Source organism: Pleurodeles waltl, chromosome 2_2, assembly GCF_031143425.1.
Source record: "Pleurodeles waltl isolate 20211129_DDA chromosome 2_2, aPleWal1.hap1.20221129, whole genome shotgun sequence".
NCBI lineage: Eukaryota > Metazoa > Chordata > Amphibia > Caudata > Salamandridae > Pleurodeles > Pleurodeles waltl.
This window is the reverse complement of record NC_090439.1, coordinates 488,535,920-488,555,513: the sequence shown is the minus strand read 5'-3', so window position 1 is coordinate 488,555,513 and position 19,594 is coordinate 488,535,920.

The window sequence follows — 19,594 nt, the reverse complement described above, 5'->3', positions numbered from 1 at the left end:
TGGAGTCTCTCAGAGTTGCACATTTGGTGCTGTAGCTCTGGGGTCCCTCTTCAGTACCCATGCCTTAGGTATCAGGGGTACCATGTGCTAGGGACTTTCAATGGTGGCTGAAGTGCCAAACATAGGACAGTTTTAGGGAAAGAGATCTGGCCCTGGGAACCTGTTTAGCAGGGGTCCAGGACACTTGAAGTTTGAAACCACATCATTTTCCAGGTAAAAAGTGGGTGGCTAGCCATGTCAAAAGAGGCCCCTTCTCACAATGCATTTAACCCCTTCGCTGCCAGGCCTTTATCCTTCCTATGCCAAGCTTTTTTTTGGCTATTTGGGGCAGTTTGCGCTTAGGCCCTCATAACCTTTTCTCCACATATGCTACCCATGCCAAATTTGCATCCTTGTTTTCCAACATCCTAGGGGATCTACAGAAAACCCAGAGTCTGTGGGTTCCGTTGAAGAAGATCAAGAAATTAGCCAAAATACAGCGAAAATGTTTTTTTTAAAAAAAATGGGGAAAAGGGCTGCAGAAGAAGGCTTGTGGTTTTTCCCCTGAAAATGGCACCAACAAAAGGTTTGTGGTGGTAAAATCACCATCTTCCCATCTTTCAGGAACAGGCAGACTTGAATTAGAAAACCCAATTTTTCAACACAATTTTGTCATTTTACTGAGACACATCTCATTTGTACTACTTTTTGTACTTTCAGCCTCCTTCCAGTTAGTGACAGAAATGGGTAAGAAACCAATGCTGGATCACAGATAACTAAACATTTCTGAAATGTAGACACAATTCTGAATTCAGCAAGGGGTCATTTGTGTAGATTCTACAAGTGTGTCTTACAGTAGAATAACAGCTGAAATAAAAGAATATTGAAATTGAGGAAAAAAAACAGAAGTTTTTCTCCATGTTTTACTCTGTAACGTTTTCCTGCGATGTCAGATTTTTTTAAGCAATATACTGTTACATTTGCTGGACTCTTCTGGTTGCGGGGATATATAGGGCTTGTAGGTTCATGAAGAACCCTAGGTACCCAGAGCCAATAAATGAGCTGCACCTTGCAATGGGTTTTCATTCCATACCGGGTACACAGCAATTAATTTGCTGAAATATAAAAAGTGAAAAATAGGTATCAAGAAAACCTTTGTATTTCCAAAATGGGCACTAGATAAGGTGTTGGGAAGCAGTGGTTATTTGCACATCTCTGAATTCCGGGGTGCCCATACTAGCATGTGAATTACAGGGCATTTCTCAAATAGATGTCTTTTTTACACAATGTCTTACATTTGGAGAGAAAAATTTAGAGAAAGACAAGGGGCAATAACACTTGCTTTGCTATTCTGTGTTTCCCCAAGGCTCCCAATAAAAATGGTACCTCACTTGCATGGGTAGGCCTAATGCCTAATGCTCGCGACAGGAAACACAAAATGGACACCACATTTTCACAAAGAAAACAGAGCTGGTTTTTACAAAGTGCCTTGCTGTGGATTTTGGCCTCTAGCTCAGCCGGCACCTAGGGACACCTAGAAAACCTGCACATCTGTGAAACCTAGACACCTAGGGGAATCCAAGATGGGGTGACTTGTGGGGCTCTGACCAGGTTCTGTTGCCAAGAATCCTTTGCAAACCTCAAAATTTAGCCAAAAATACACTTTTTTCCTCTCATTTCAGTGACAGAAAGTTCTGGAATCTGAGAAGAGCCACTAATTTCCTTCACCCAGCTTTCCCCCAAGTCTCTAGATAAAAATGGTACCTCACTTTCGTCGGTAGGCCTAGCGCCCGCAAGAGACAATGCCCCAAAACACAACGTGGACACACAACATTTTTACAAAGAAAACAGATCTGTTTTATACAAAGTGCCTAGCTGTGGATTTTGGCCTCTAGCTCAGCCGGCACCTAAGGAAACCTAGCAAACCTGTGCATCTTTAAAAACTAGACACCTAGGGGAATCCAAGATGGGGAGACTTGTGGGGCTCTGACCAGGTTCTGTTACCCAGAATTCTTTGCAAACCTCAAAATTTGGCCAAAAGAACACCTTTTCCTCCCATTTCGGTGACAGAAAGTTCTGGAATCTGAGAGGAGCCACAAATTTCCTTCCACTCAGCGTTCCTCCAAGTCCCTCGATAAAAATTGTACCTCACTTGTGTGGGTAGGCCTAGCGCCCGTGACAGGAAATGCCCCAAAACACAAGGTGGACACATCACATTTTCACAAAGAAAACAGAGCTGTATTTAACAAAGTGCCTAGCTGTGGATTTTGGCCTCTAGCTCAGCCGGCACCTGGGGAAACTGAGCAAACCTGCGCATTTTTGAAAACTAGACATGTGTGGGAATCCATAATGGGGTGACTTGTGGGGCTCCGAACAGATTCTGTTACCCAGAGTCCTTTGCAAACCTCAAAATTTGGCCAAAAAAGCACTTTTTCCTCTCATTTCGGTGACAGAAAGTTCTGGAATCTGAGAGGAGCCACAAATTTCCTTCCAGTCACCGTTTCCCCAAGTCTACCAATAAAAATGGTACCTCACTTGTGTGGGTAGGCCTAGCACCCGCGAAAAAGAACTGCCCCAAAACACAATGTGGACACATCACATTTTCACAAAGAAAACAGAGCTGTTTTTTACAAAGTTCCTAGTTGTGTATTTTGGCCTCTAGCTCACCCGGCACCTGGGGAAACCTAGCAAACCTGCACATTTTTTAAAACTAGACACCTAGGGGAATCCAAGATGGGGTCACTTGTGGGGCTGTGACCAGGTTCTGTTACCCAGAATCCTTTGCAAACCTCAAAATGTGGCCAAAAAAACACTTTTTACTCTCATTTTGGTGACAGAAAGTTCTGTAATCTGAGGGTAGCTACACATTTCCTTCCACTCAGCGTTCCCCCAAGTCTCCCGATAACAATTATACCTCACTTGTGTGCTTAGGCCTAGTGCCCGTGACAGGAAATACCCCAAAACACAAGGTGGACACATCACATTTTCCCAAGGAAAACAGAGCTGTTTTTTGCACAGTGTCTAGCTATGCTTCTTCTTCTTCTTCTCCTTCTTCTTCTCCCTTCTTCTTCTTTCTTCTCCTCTCTTTCCTTTTTCTTTCTTCTCTTTTTCTCTCTCTCTCCTCCTTTCTTTCTTCTCCTCATTTTCCTTCTCTTTATCATCTCTTCTTTTCTTCTTCCCTTCTTCCTTCTCTTCCTACCCCTTGCCTAACACTATAAAAATTGGACATGCCACTCTCCTACCATCCTTGCCACCGCAACCTTTGCTATTGCGCTACCCAACTATCATGGAACAGCTTCTACTATTTCATCTTATGCAGTCTCAGATAGCCCCCGCTACTATTAAAAGTATTCCGCCTGAGACAGATGCATGACTATTTATTTACTTCAATCATAAACAAGGGAGAAGACGATAAACAGAGACGTTAGATTTACAAGTGGCAGACAAACTCCGGAAAATTGTCCTAACCCGACAGCTGATCTCCTCTACCCCCTATCTCCCCCTTTTTTGTCAGCCGATATTTGAAAGGTATGCATCCCCCGCCCATCCCTACCCACCTCCCTCCACTCCCATGTCCCTCCCCTCCCACTCCCCATCCCCCTCTTAGTATAGATTAGTATTCTCTGATCTGTTGTCTACTGATGATCGCCACCGATGTCACTATTGTTATTACTATTATTATAAGTATCTTTATTGCTATCATCATTATTACTATTATTCATCACCCCTCATTGTTGGTCTCTCCTGCTATCCCTCTCTCTCTCTTCCCCCCAAAAAAATGTTTGGTCCCATAACCACTGATATACGAGCCATGTACCTACAGATGTATCTTAGGCGACACTCGTGTGTTCCCTCTAGAACATATTCTTCACAAATTGTTGTCCTATAGCCTAACTCATGTGGGCTAATGACCCTTTTCGCCTTGTAAGGTTGTGCTATGTCATATTGTATTTGCTTGGTATGTTATCTGCTGTTAGACACAATAAAAAATTACAACACAAAAAAAAGTAAATTGAAACACTTCAGCTGCAAAATAAATAAATATATAAAGTGCCTAGCTATGGATTTTGGCCTCTAGCTCAGCCGTCAGCTGGGGGAACCTAGCAAACCTGCACATTTTTTAAAACTAAGCACCTAGGGGAATCCAAGATGGGGTGACTTGTGGGGCTCTGACCAAGTTCTGTTACCAAGAATCCTTTGCAAACCTAAAAATTTGGCCAGAAAAACATTTTTTCCTCTCATTTTGGTGATAGAACGTTATGGAATCTGAGAAGAGTTACAAATTTCCTTCCACTCAGCATTTCCCCAAGTCTCCCGATAAAAATGATACCTCACTTGTGTGGGTAGGCCTAGTGCCAGCAACAGGAAATGCCCCAAAACACAACGTGGACACATCACATTTTCCCAGAGAATACAGAGCTGATTTTTGCAAAGTGGCTAGCTATGCTTCTTCTTCTTCTTCTCCTTCTCCTTCTTCTTCTCTCTTCTTCTTCTTTCTTCTCCTCTCATTCCTATTTCTTTCTTCTCTTTTTCTCTCTCTCTCCTCCTTTCTTTCGTCTCCTCGTTTTCCTTCTCTTTATCATCTCTTCTCTTCTTCTTCCCTTCTTCCTTCTCCTACTACCTCTTGCCTAACACTATAAAACCTGGACATGCCACTCTCCTACCATCCTTGCCACCACAACCTTTGCTATTGCGCTACCCGACTATCAAGGAACAGCTTCTACTATTTCCACTTATGCAGTCTCAGATAGCCCCCGCTACTATTAGAAGGATCCCTCCTGAGACAGATGCATGCCTATTTATCTACTTCAATCATAAACAAGGGAGAAGACGATAAACAGAGACGTTAGATTTACAAGTGGCGGACAAACTTCGGAAAATTATCCTAAGCCGACAGCTGATCTCCTCTACCCCCTACCCCCCTTTTTTGTCAGCAGATATTTGAAAGGTATGCATCCCCTGCCCATCCCCACCCCCCTCCCTCTACTCCCCATCGCCTTCCGTCCCAATCCCCACCCCCCCTTAGTATAGATTAGTATTCTCTGATCTGTTGTCTACTGACTATCACACCGATGTCACTATTGTTGTTACTATTATTATATTCATCACCCCTCATTGTTGGTCTCTCCTTCTATCCCTCTATCTGTCTTCCCCTCCAAAAAATGTTTGGTACCATAACCACTGATATACGAGCCATGTACCTACAGATGTATCTTAAGCGACACTCATGCGTTCCCTCTAGAACATGTTCATCACAAATTATTGTCCTATAGCCTAACTCATGTGGGCTAATTACCCTTTTCGCCATGTAAGGTTGTGCTATGTCATATTGTATTTGCTTGGTATGTTACCTGCTGTTAAACGCAATAAAAAATTAAAAATTACAACACAAAAAAAAATCAAGTGAAACACTTCAGCTGCAAAAAAAAAAAAAGTGCCTAGCTATGGATTTTGGCCTCTAGCTCAGCCGTCAGCTGGGGAAACCTAGCAAACCTGCGCATTTTTTAAAACTAAACACCTAGGGGAATCCAAGATGGGGTGACTTGTGGGGCTCCGACCAGGTTCTGTTACCCAGAATCCTTTGCAAACCTCAAAGTTTGACCAAAAAAACACTTTTTCCTCTCATTTCGGTGACAGAAAGTTTTGGAATCTGAGAGGAGCCACAAATTTCCTTCCACCCAGCATTTCCCCAAGTCTCCCGATACAAATTATACCTCACTTGTTTGCTTGTGTGCAACAGAAAAATGGCAACAACCTGTAGAGATTGAAGGGATAGCACAGCGCGTTGATAAGCACATATTTTTCTTTTATACATCTTTTAGGCTGACTCTGCTTTGGGGACCCACACAAGTGAGGTATCATTTTACTTGGGAGACTGAGGGGAATGCTGGGCGGTAGGAAATCTGTGCTGCAGCAGTGATCCTACAAAGAAAAGTGAGGAAGATATGCTTTTTTAGCAAAGTTTGAGGTTTGCAGAGGAGTCTGAGTAAGAAAATGTTGCGGGATCCAGGTAAGCCACACCTCCTTGGACTCCTTGGAGTGTCTATTTTTAAAACATGTCTAGGTTTGGTAGGTTTCCCTAGATGAAGGCCGCACCCGGGATCATAAACATAGGTGAACTCCCAAACACAGGTAGTTTTGCAATAGATCATTTTGGTGTGTCCACATACTTATGTGATGTTCCAAATATTAAAATTGTGAAAAGAAACACAGTTAAGTTATGTTAAAAAGACCCCTCACCCACCAACCAAGTTGGTGGCATGCTCCATCATCGGGGTCCCACCCAAGACACCTAGCATGTCACAGGTGTGCTACGACACCTGATTACAGCAGAGCAGGTTTTGTCATTTTTTACCACACATACTGGTTGGATTTGGCATGAGGGTGAGTGATGGTTCAGTGGAACAAATGTTATTAACAAGAGATTTGACCAAAATGAAATGTACTGGTAATAATTGAAAGGCCAAAAAACTGAACCAATGACTCACAGCTCGTGAGCTGTAAAGCCATGACAAGGCACCAACCACTTTATAGTACATTCACACACCTTTGATACATGACATGCACAAGACCATTCATGCTGCCAGCCATGGGCCCAGCACATTACAACACTTTCATCAACAGACAGCGCCACTCAAGGGCCCATCACTTACATACGCCCACATGCCTGATACAGCAATCACACCAGCTGATGGGAGTGTTTGGACTGTGCCACTCCACACACAATGGCATCACTTTTTTTGTTTTAAAAACAAAGAAAACACTAATTAGTAATAATTACAAAACTACAAACTCAAAAGCTCTAACTAAGTACATGACAGAAATGGCAACCATGAAACTGAACACATGAAAATATAAAACAGGCAGTTTACACTCATGGTAGTTCCCAGTAATTCTTCTGGGTGTTGAAATTCTTTAAATAACCTCCCACACTCAGCCCAGGCTTTGAAGGACAATCTGGGCAGTACATTTGAGTCTCCCTCCGGATATCTCTTCAAGCACAGACTCTACATTTCTTAGCTGGAAAGCCTTTTTTTTGCGTGGAAGGAATGTGCTCAGCAAAGTGGCGATCTTTCAATCTAGCCACATCCTCCACCACTGCTTCTCTAGGAACTCTTGCCTTTTCCACCACAATAAGGCTCTCTATCACTGACTCCTGAAATTTCACAAATGTCATCTTTGACTCTGGAGACCTATCCTTAAACACAATAAAAGCATTAAAAGTTGCCAAGTGGAAGAGGTGAATTGCTAACTTCTTATACCAAACGTAAGACTTACGAATAGCAGTATAAGGTTCCAACCTCTGATCCAACTATACATCACTCATGCTGTCACTGATCTATATATACATTTATACACTCAGTCAATCATACATTCAACACTCATGAAGTCACTCACTTACCTGTACATGCACATATCCACTCACTAAATTGCCCTTACAACACTCATGCAATTACCAATTCACTACTCATGAACTCACTCACATACACATGCACTCATTAAGTAAGTCACTTAGTCGTACACGGACCCGTACTCAATCACTGATACACCACTCATACACTTTTTTACTAACACATACATGCACTCATCACTCAATCAATTAACCACAAACACACTCAAACATTCCCTCACTCACCCATACATGTACTCATGCACTTATTCAGACACTCATAAAAAACTCATGAACTCAGCCAAATTGCCCATACATACACTCATACATTTTGTCAATCACCCATACCCAAACTCACTCAGAAACGTACACACCAACTTACAGACCCACTCACACCCACTCAAAGACCCACTCAGAAACTCATCAACCCATTCACAGATCTATTTAAGGTCTCACACAACCAATCACACACCAGCTCAGAGTCTCATACAACCACTGATATACCCACTCAGACACACAAGACCCACTCAGAAATTCATGCACCAACTCACAGATTCACTCAGACTCATGCACCTATTTACTAACCCACTAAGAGACTGTTGCACTGACTCGCAGACCTACTCAAATACTCACACACTCACTTGCACACCAACTGAGTAACCTACACACCCATTTACAGACCCAATTGGAGACTTACACACCTTGCCACAGATAAGCTCAAACAATAATGCATCCATTCACATACCCAGTGAGTCAGTTATGTACCCACTCACAAATCCATATAGGTAACTCCTACACCCACTTACACAACCATACACATACTAATACAGTCATTCAAATATCAAGTTACAGACCCATACAGCCCACACACAAATCTACTCATTCACCCACACAGAAACCCATTCAGGTACTCATCCCACCAACCTATACAGCCACTCACATACCAACTCTCAACAGTTACAATTTATAATTAGAGTATCAATTAAAAAAAAAAGAAAACTTTGAAATTCACTGAAAAAAACAAAGGTTAGAGGAACATTTTAGTTAGGAAATAGAATTTATAAAAGTGTAAAAATTCACTGAAAAAGACAAAGGTTACAGGGACATTAAAGCTAGGTTCGGAATTTACTCATATAAAACCATAGAAATTCAGCAGTCATAGTTACCTGAGTTAACTGTAACTTGCACCCCCGTAATGCACTGCTTATGACCTCACATATTACATCACTGATGGCATGGTCAGTGACATCACTGATGACATCACTAATCACCATCCATGCCGAGCTAGAAAGGGACAAAGGGGGTCATTCTGACACTGGCGGTCTTGGACCGCCACAGCAAGAATGACGGAAGCACCGCCAACAGGCTGGCGGTGCTTCATTCCCTATTCTGACCGTGGCGGTAAAGCCGCGGTCGCACCGCCGGGGCCGGCGGTTTCCCGCCTATTTTACCCCGGCGGTGATAATCCGCCAGGGCAGAGCTGCAAGCAGCGCTGCCCTGGGGATTATGACCCCCTTACCGCCAGCCTGTTTCTGGCGGTTTACACCGCCAGGAAGAGGCTGGCGGTAAGTGGTGTCCTGGGGCCCCCTAACAGGGCCCCGGCCTGCTTTTCACTGTCTGCACGGCAGACAGTGAAAAGCGCGACGGGTGCAACTGCACCTGTCGCACGGCCGCAACACCGCCGGCTCCATTAGGAGCCGGCTCCTGTGTTGCGGCCTCATTCCCGCTGGGCCGGCGGGCGCAAACATGGTTAGCGCCCGCCAGCCCAGCTGGAATGTTAGAATGGGGGCCGCGTTATTGTGGCCGCATGGTGGTTTCCGCCTGGCGGGCGGCTACCGCCGCCCGCCAAGGTTGGAATCACCCCCAAAGTCTTTTGCATTTATATAGGGCCACCAGCTTGACCGACCTCCAACTTGGCCACACCACCGCTGCCACTTTCAGACAAGACCCTCCATTGCCTCCCGTATCACTACCACCCTCCCCTCCTGACACACAACCATACACTGCCTCCTCCACTTCTTATAACAGTTAAATACCCTGACCCACGAGACAGCACTGCTCTGTCAAAAGCAGCAGGACTTGACCCATAAACGGGATACCCTCAATGCCATTTTCTATTGATTTTTTGTTTTTGTGGGAGAGCAGGATGTGGATGGGGAGGGTGGGGGGACAAATTTGGGGAAAGGGTTTAGACTTCAGACATTGGACTTTGTTACTTTATTTTGAGTTTGGATTGGCTTGGGCTAACGTTTTGTGACATTTTGGCTTGCAGAGGGAGTCGGCCTGTTGTGGGTGCAGAGGGTGGGTTATACAAAGAAACTGGTTTTCATTTTTTTGTAATTTTCATAATTCATTATTGGTCCTTCTATTGCTAGTTGGCAAAGTATAATTTATTGCAGCATTTGTTGAGTGTTCTGTTGTGTTATGAGACTTAAATAGAGAGCTGCCCCTTGATAGTTTGTCAAATTGTCACATTTATATACATAAACATTTCACTCACATTTTCCCTCTCTGAATTCCCTTGCCATGCTCTTCACTAGTTTACTCACCTCTTCCTGTACTCCAGTTATACCCATCTACCACAGTGGCAGGGTCTGGAAATGGAAAAATGTTTAATTCAAATCTGTTTCACTTGCTGATGTTTTACAGCACCGAGCCACAAATCAATTATACACTATAGTGCTTGTGAATGTAGTAACTGGCCTTGTCCTACCCCATGTAATTATTTGCCTAGTAGGAGTCTGCAAACAGAGACAAAAATATACTTTATCTCTCCTTCCAAAGAACAACTTAACTTCTAAGTAAACAAGTTATTCTTGTTCTTTCTTACCTGAATTGACTGGGGGGTGGTACCTCTTGAAAATCGCCCCAAACATTATTGCACTGTTTCCAAAAAGGGCCTTCTTTATTATTAATTGTGAAGATATTAGTGTTCTCTTTTTGTGCTACTAGGGAAGACATCACAAAGCGAGGTCCCTTTCCCTCCTTTTTTAACAAGGTGAATTCTAATTGTGGGATTCATCAGAAATAATATTTATTCATCACAGGCAACTAGACTGAAAGAAAACACAGAGTTAGTGGGCAATTTATTAAATACTGGGACCAGACCACTTTAATAAAAAAACTCTTGGACTAGTGTGCACTATAATGGGACACTGGAACAGAGTCCAACATTGTTCTGATTGTTCTACACTATGGTGATGGGTTATGTTATCCCTCTCATAACTTGGTGGATAAGTGAGGCTGGTGTGGGCTATTGTATTATCCAAGTAAGAAGATCCCACAGTGAGTTGGTGTCCCTTTCATCATATCAACCCCACCCAGTGTGTGATCCATTTATGGTGTAAGTAAGTCACACTTTGATAAATTGCACAGCCTAGAGAAAGAGGATTAGGGGTTTTATGAATAGATGGGAACAGGCAGTAGGGGAAAGTTGTGACAAAGACAAACACTACAATCAATCAATCAATCAATCAATAATTTATAAAGCGCGCTATGTACCCGTACTCCATGTCTTGAGGAGTCTCCTGAAGGTGAGGAGGTCCTGGGTCTGGCGTAGTGAGGTCAGGAGTGCGTTCCAGGACTTGGCGGCGAGGTAGGAGAAGGATCTGCCGCCAGAGGTCTTGCGCTGGATTCGGGGGACGATGGCGAGGGCAAGGTTGGCAGAGCGTAGTTGACGTGAGGGAACGTAGAAGTTGAGTCTGGTGTTCAGGTAGGTGCGTCCGGTGTCGTGTAGAGCCTTGTGTGCGTGGGTGAGGAGTTTAAAGGTGATCCTCTTGTCCACGGGGAGCCAGTGGAGGTCCCTCAGGTGAGGGGAGATGTGACATCGGCGGGGTGTGTCGAGGATCAGGTGGGAGGATGCGTTCTGGATGCGTTGGAGTCGTTTGATGTCTTTTGTTGGGATGCCTGTGTAGAGTGCGTTGCCGTAGTCGAGTCTGCTACTGACGAGGGCTTGGGTTACCGTCTTTCTGGTTCCTGTTGGAATCCACTTGAAGATCCTGCGGAGCATACGGAGGGTGTTAAGACAGGAGGATGAGACTGCGTTGACCTGTTTGGACTTGGTGAGGGCGGAGTCGAGGATGAAGCCGAGATTTCGTGCATGGTTGGCTGGGGTGGGTGGAGGGCCTAGGGCGGTGGGCCACCACGAGTCGTTCCAGGCCGATGGGGTGCGCCCGAGGATGAGGACTTCCGTCTTGTCGGAGTTAAGTTTTAGGCGGCTGTTGCTCATCCATTCGGCGATGGATTTCAGTCCCTCGTGAAGGTTGGCTTTCGGGGTGAGAGGATCTTTGGTCAGGGAGAGGACGAGCTGGGTGTCGTCGGCGTAGGAGATGATGCTGAGGTTGTGCTGGCGGCCCAGTTGTGCGAGGGGGGCCATGTAGACGTTGAATAGCGTTGGGCTTAGTGAGGAGCCTTGGGGGACGCCGCAGATGAGGTTGGTGGCTTTGGAGTGGAAAGGTGAGAGTCGGACCCTCTGGGTTCTGCCAGAGAGAAAGGAGGAGATCCAGTTGAGGGCTTTGTCTTGGATGCCGGCTTCGTGTAGACGGGTTAGTAGGGTGCAGTAGCAGACTGTATCGAAGGCGGCTGATAGGTCTAAGAGGATCAGGGCTGAGGTTTCGCCGTTGTCCATTTGTAGTCTGATGTCATCTGTGGCGGCGAGGAGTGCAGTCTCTGTGCTGTGGTTTCGTCTGAACCCGGATTGGGAGGGGTCTAGGATGGAGTTGTCTTCCAGGTAGTGGGCGAGCTGTGTGTTGACGATCTTCTCGATGACTTTCTCTGGAAAAGGGAGGAGGGAGATTGGTCGGAAGTTTTTGAGATCGTTGAGGTCAGCCTTAGGTTTCTTGAGGAGAGGTTGGATTTCTGCGTGCTTCCAGCTGTCCGGGAAGGTAGCGGTGTTGAAGGAAAGGTTGATGATCTTGCGGAGTATGGGGGCGATGGCGACGTCGGCTTTGTTGAAAACGTGATGTGGGCAGGGGTCAGAGGGAGATCCTGAGTGGATGGAGTTCATGGTTTTTAGGGTTTCGGCGTCGTCGTCTACTTGGGTCCAGGTGGTGATGTGGTACACAACAACACTTTTCATCAGGTCGGTGAGTAGAACATCACCATCATTAAATCTGTGGTGGAAGGAACTGAAGGAATGCCACAGTTCAATTAAGTGCATTGCAAAGAGTCCTTCAGCCCCAGAGACCCAAGTTATTATATATCAAATAATATGTCATCTAGGTTTGAAAAATACAAATTATAGAGAAGTGAAACCACACAATTCTAAACCTTATGAGTGTTAAAAGAAAAAAATGATATTGCATATAAATGCCAAATTGTGCTGTGTACCTTTATTTTTCTTAGAATGTCTGTCTTGGGTGCCTTGCTGAACTGGTCCAACAAGATAAGTAGGAGCGTTATGGAGCTTTCATCTTTCATGCAGGAGAAGAGAAAGCCTGTAGATTGTAAAACAGTAATGATATTGTAGAGTCAAGGAGAATGACAGAAGGTAAGTTTCAACATGGCTGATTAATCTCACAACTATCATAACATTTAGTTGAGTGTGTCCATCATGTGATGATGTGACTGACATCTACATGTCTGTCTTCAGTTACAGCCCCCCAACCACAGCCAGATAATGGAGGAGTTTGACATTTGAGCCAGCAGACTTCTCCGTATTTCCCAAATCATCACACGTCTCTTCAGTCGTCTGGGCTGAGTTGGCCTCTTAAAGTCATCATCATGTTTGTTTCCCTTTTAAGTAAATAACTTCTTTTTTTTGGCTGTTGAGGTAGTCCCGCCCTGAGTCCTGACTCCGAGTGATGAATCAGTCCGACCCCCAAACCAAAGAAAATTAAGAGAGATAGACCTGTAGTGCAGTGCTGTTGATGAACAAGAAGAACAAAAGATTCTCAGCATTTATTTTCTCTAGATTTGTATTTGTTAACTACACTGAATGTTCAGGTCTCTGAAGAACTAGAAAAAAAGTATAGCAGGGAGAGGGCCATGCATCTATCTTTCAACATGGAAGCAATACATTATCAGTCTTGTAAATTAATGATCTTACTGGGCAGCCCTACTAGGGGATGAAAAAAAAGATAGGCATGGGACGGAGGCAGGCATTGTCTCCAATGTCCTTAAAGAGCGGGTGGAGGTTTCTTCACTTCAGACTGGTCCAACTTCAATTCAGCAATACATGCGAAATAGTTGGGCAGCATAAGTCGGCACAACATATACGTTCCTCTACCTATGTCTATTTATTTGTTTTTTAGCAAAGCAGTTTGACACGATAATCTAAAGTTCTATGTTGGCCTACTCAGTCAGGGAAGTAGAGTTCATCTTCAAACTCAGGGAGTTCACCCAGGAGTTGGTCAGCTAATGAACTTGAGTCTTTCCAATCGTCCTCATCCTCCTCCTACTGTCATGTTTCAGGAACAGTGTATTCATGTGATATGAAGTGTTGGCCAATTTTAATCATAGTCAATCTCTCCACGTTTTGACGAGATAGACTGTTCCTTCTAACTGTAACAACTGCGCCAGCTGTACTGAACATAGACTCAGCAAAACACACTGGCTACCCACTGGGTACAGGACAAGGCAGATACTTTATTGCCAGCCTGATGAGCTCTGGTCATTTGTGCATTTTCCCATACCAATAGGCCAATGGGTTTTAGTACACTTAGACCCTTTTTGAGTCACCCATATAGTTTTGGACCATATTCTGAATGGTGATTGGTGCTGCCACTTGCTCGGCCTTTGTTGCTTTAGCCTCTGCACTCGACTTAAGCTCTGCCATTTGAAACCAAACCATTGCAGAGGTTAGATCTGATTCTTCTATTGCCGATGTTGTTTCTGGTGCAGTTGCTGGTGTTGCTGGTCAGGTTGCTGGTGTTGGCTGATGTGAGACAACAGCGGCTCTATGCCAGAACTTCTGCCCAGAACTCTAACTTCCAGACATTCCTTTTCCACGTGTCTCGCTTGCTCAGCAATCCCCATCTTGCATAATGAAATATCACTTTATGAAAAAGGAATGAAAGTGGCCAGTATTCTTTGTACTGTAGATCAAGTATAGTGGTACAGATTTAGGGCCTGTTGTAGGTATATTCCAATTTGCAACTTGCAAATTGCGAGTCAGAGCGACTCACAATTTGGAATGTAGGATGGTGTCCCTGACACCATCTGCGACTCGCAAGGGGGTCGCAAAGGCACACCTCATTAATATTAATGAGGTGGGTCGCAATTTGCGACCCCCTTGAGAAAAACTGGAAAAAACTAATTAACATTAACGAGGTGGCTGGCTGACATTGGACACTGGTCACATACTGGCCCAGCTGTCGCACACACCAGACACTTATTCAGAGACAGTCAAAGTCACAGAATGCTTAAAGTAAGAAAACACAAACTTTCTAAAAGTGGCATTTTCAGACTTACAATTTCTGAATTCATCATAAGCTGTGATTTTAATACCAATTGTCAAATTTCCATCTTTTCCCAATTGGAAATTACATTTTAAAACTGTTTCATGGGAATTCCAATGTTAACCTATGGGAAAGTTAGGTCTTGCAGTAGTGAAAAACAAAGGTAATAGATTTCAGAATACCAGAATATGTTAAACTTAAAAGTGCATATCCAACTTTCTAAATATACTGCACCCTGCCCTGGGGGCTACCTAGAGTCTACCTTAGGAGTGACTTACATGCAAGAAAAGGAAGGTTTGGGCCGGGGAAGGGGTTGCACTTGCACAGTCCAAACTTCAGTTGCACACACAGGCTCTGCAGTGGCAGACCTGAGACATATTTAAAGGACTACTGTAGTGGGTGGCACAGTCAGTACTGCAGACTCACTAGCAACATTTAATTTACAGGCCCTGGGCACATATAATGCACTTTACTAGGATTTGCAAGTAAATTAAATATGCCAAATGTGGATAATATCATCATGTTTAGGGTACAGGGCACGTGTACTTTAGGACTTGCTAGGAATGGTGAAGTGCGAAGAATCCTAAAGCCAGCAAACATAAAGTCAGCAAAGCGGTCGTTCAGATGGCAAAAAGTCAGGAGAAATCACACCAAGGATGCCAGGTCTAACATGAACAAAGAACACATGCAGGCCTGTAGCAAAAGCATACTAACTCCCTGCAGGAAATGTCCACCGGCCACATGGTCAAGCAACAACAGCATGCAAGGAGGCATTGAGAAAAAAGAACACATACAAGCCTATGGCAAAATCACACTGACTGCCTAAACAAAATGGCCACATAGTCACAGAACAGCAACAGCAAACAAGGAGGTATGGAGAAAAAAGAGCACATGAAGGCCTATGGCAAAAGCACACTGATGTCCTACTAACAATAGGCACTGGCCACATGGCCAAACAACAAAAACAGCAAGCAAGGAGGCATGGACAACAAAGAATACATGAAGGCCAATAGATCGATGCTAACCACACAAAATGGCCTCTGGCCACTTGGCACACACACACACACACACACACACACTAGCCAGACAAAGGAGGCATGGTAAATGATGAAGAAAGCGCAACCATTAATGTAGCAATGCCAAAAATGAAAAGTGAGCTATGAAACTTTTTACAACAACAAACAATATCATAGCAGCCGAAAAAAACATGAAATACCAAAAAATAGCATTTAATCCAGTGTCATCCCTAGCCTAAATGATCATAGATTCAACATGTACCACAGAGAAAGTGGTTTCATATACCCAATGACTAGTTCTAGATGAATGGCCAGCGGGGAGGCTACGCCACATGGTAAAATAAATGAATAGTGCAACTTTAACAAACATGGAGAACATGTACTTTACTGTGCAACCCTTTTCACTTATAATCAATAAAAAAATACTAGACCCCTAAAGCAACTTCAGGCCACACACTTCAACCAAATTTGAAAAATTAAATAAAAGTACAAATAAAATACTGGTGCATGCCCTCTATCAAACAACACCCTTATCCAAAAGTCTGTGAACTTCGGGGCATATTTAAACTCTGTATGCGCCGAATGTGCGTCACAAATTTTGATGAACATTCGGCGCAAACCATGCTCGATATTTAAACTTTGACGCCCGAGCCCGCAAACGCCAAAATCCCGCCGTGTACCTCGTTTTCTGGATGCTGTAAACCACCTTGCATTAATGACATGCAAGGTAGGCGTTCCGTTCCAAAAAATGACTTGAACGCCCAGGCGCCTTATTTATGCTACCACGCAAAAATGACGCACGGCCGGTTGGCAGAGTCGGAAAAAGATGCACAAGCCGATTTGCGTAAAAAAATAACACCTGGGTCAGGGCAGGCGTTAAAATGTGGCAAACACACCTGCACTTAAGGAAAACACACTGAAGCAACAGCAGAGCTCCAAAAGGAAGACATGGAGGTGCTTTTCATCCAGCATGCACGCAGACGCAGAGCACAGGACCAACAACAGCAGCTTCCACAACACCAGCAGGAACCCCAAAGGCAATGCAGAAGGCAGGAGAGGATATTCTGCACCAGGACAACCCTTCTGGGACTCCGCCAACAAGACATCATTCAGAGGTACAGGCTCAACTGGCAAGCCATTCAGCAGCTGCTGCGCAACATTTAGCCACAGTTGGCACCCAGCTTGCAGACACCCCACACCATTCCACCAGAAACCAAGCTGCTAGCTGTACTACTCGTGTTGGCAAGTGGCTCCTTTCAAATCACTGGTGCCCGGGTTGCTGGGATCTCACAGCCATCATTCTCTGCCTTCCTACCCAAGGTACTGGATGCTATCATCTCCCTCACACCCCGCCATATCAGCTTCCCCAACACACAGCAGAAGCAGCAGGAGACAAAACAGTGGTTTTACCAAATTAATAGCTTCCCACACGTCCTTGGTGCCATTGACTGCACACATGTACGCATTGTGACACCTGCTGGAACCGAACATCTATACCACAACAGGAAGCACACACACTCCATTAATGTGCAGGCCATTGTTGATCACCGGGGTTTGATCACCAACATCGTGGTAAAGTATCCTGGGAGTGTACATGATTCATTCATCTTCCGTCATTGCACCATCAATCAACACTTCCAGGATGGACGATATGGAAATGGCCTACTTGTTGGTAAGTACAGAAACCTACTTATATACATACTGCACAGCAACCCTCTAGGACACACAACACATACACTACAACATTGACACATGGACAGGAACACACTGAAGTTGTGACACCGCTAGGCATGTTTGATATCCTCACCCAATGGGAGACACACCTGGGGACAAATGACAGTTCCAAACAACAACAGATGCCACTCCACAGACACAAGGGAAACATTTTAAACAACACAATGACATTGACAGGGCCCCAACTGGCAGTACATTAGGGAAGATTAATCTTTCAACATCACATCAATAACACTCAATCCAACACCCTTCAAACCAATACGTACTGTGCAAGGGGTGTGTAATGTGTTTTGCTGCATGTCAAAACACCATGACACACATAGCATGATGATGACTCCAATGAAGGTCACGTGCAATCATTGAAGCTGTACCAATATCTCACATCACTCATGCTCTCACATTGCCCACTACCAAGAAGCAATTTGACTGTGCGAAGAACACATATTGAAGGGACAATATTGTAAGTGCACATTCCTAAACATACGCATTGTGACAAATTAACACACACACAACAGATGTACTTGCATATGGACCTTCTGAAACTCTAAATGATAACCTCTCAACCAAGTTAGCCATCTGAACTAGAACATGTACAGTAGTATAGGTAATCGTTACAACATGAGTCGACATGGCAAGGGCAGAGAAATAGGTCTGCAGTGAACTTGTCACACATGTGTAATTAGTGCATAGTCAATTGTTAACACGTCAGTGCTCACAATGTATGGAGATGTTTTGCACATTGTCACCTTGCAATATCTAAGGGTCTCACTGATGGTTAAATAATTCTATTGCATTTGTGAAATTGGATGGGATGTCCAGGGTATATAGATGCAACCGTGTTACCACCACTGTCGAATTGATTCTGTGTATGGAAGTATCATCTCACCCCCAGTTAAGACACAGGGACACCTCTTTCACAAGTCACAATGTGAGGGAGTACACACTGTACTGCAACTCTACAAAAATGCTGCTGAAATCCGGTCAACAGCCAAACACCCGTTCAGATAAGGAAACAACCCAATGCTGATGGTACATCCTAGAAGCCTAGGAATCACACAATAACACAAACACCAACGAGTCACAGACAACACAAGAGAACAACTGCCATGCAAAGTGATATTTATGTTGCAAGGTACATCAACATGTTCTCACTCATTTTCTCTTTCAGCTGCTCAGGGGTATGGGATCCAGCCATGGATCATGACCCCATTTGCAAACCCAAGCACAGCATTAGAGCATGCCTATAATGAGGCACATAGGAGTGCAAGCACCATAGTCGAGAGGACCTTTGGCATCCTGAAGTCAAGATTCAGGTGCCTCGACATCACCGGAGGCAGCCTCCTATACTCACCAGAAAAGGTGTGCAAAATAATTTTGTCCTGTGCCATCCTGCACAACATATGTGTAAGAAGGAACATTCCCTACATAAACCCGACCCACAAATGCCTGAAGAGGAGGAAGAGGAGTATGCTGTCCATCAACATGAGGGGGACCATCCAAACACAGCTGCAGGATTGCGTCGGAGACAACATATTGCGCAAAATTTCTTTGAACTCTACTCACCCATCACCACTGTCTTACCATATGTAAATAAACACCTATACTAATCACTCTATCATGGTCTGGATAATCATTTTTGCATAACATTATCTCCAACTATCAGAATCAGAGTGTAGCCTCATTGGGCATTGCTGAAATACCGATTAGGACACAGAACATTCCTAAACTAGTTTGATGCATATGAATGTACAGCCACATTCACTCACACTGTAAATGGCATATATCCTGTACATTTCACATTTGAAGGGCAATAGCAGAGGACCACACGTATATGCTGGCAACATGGTTCATCGCAGCATATGGCACTCAACTAAGACACCATCAGTCAATAAGGTAATAAAATGCCTCATACATGAGGCTGTGGATGTGCTATTGCATTGGTAACAGGAATGTATAACCAGACCCTTGACAGCAGTAAGTCTTACATCACCTATCTTTGCAAGGACTATGTGTGACTAGATTTCCATATAAGCAGCAAATTCATAGCACAAGTGCCCCAGGTATGACTAGCATTGCTC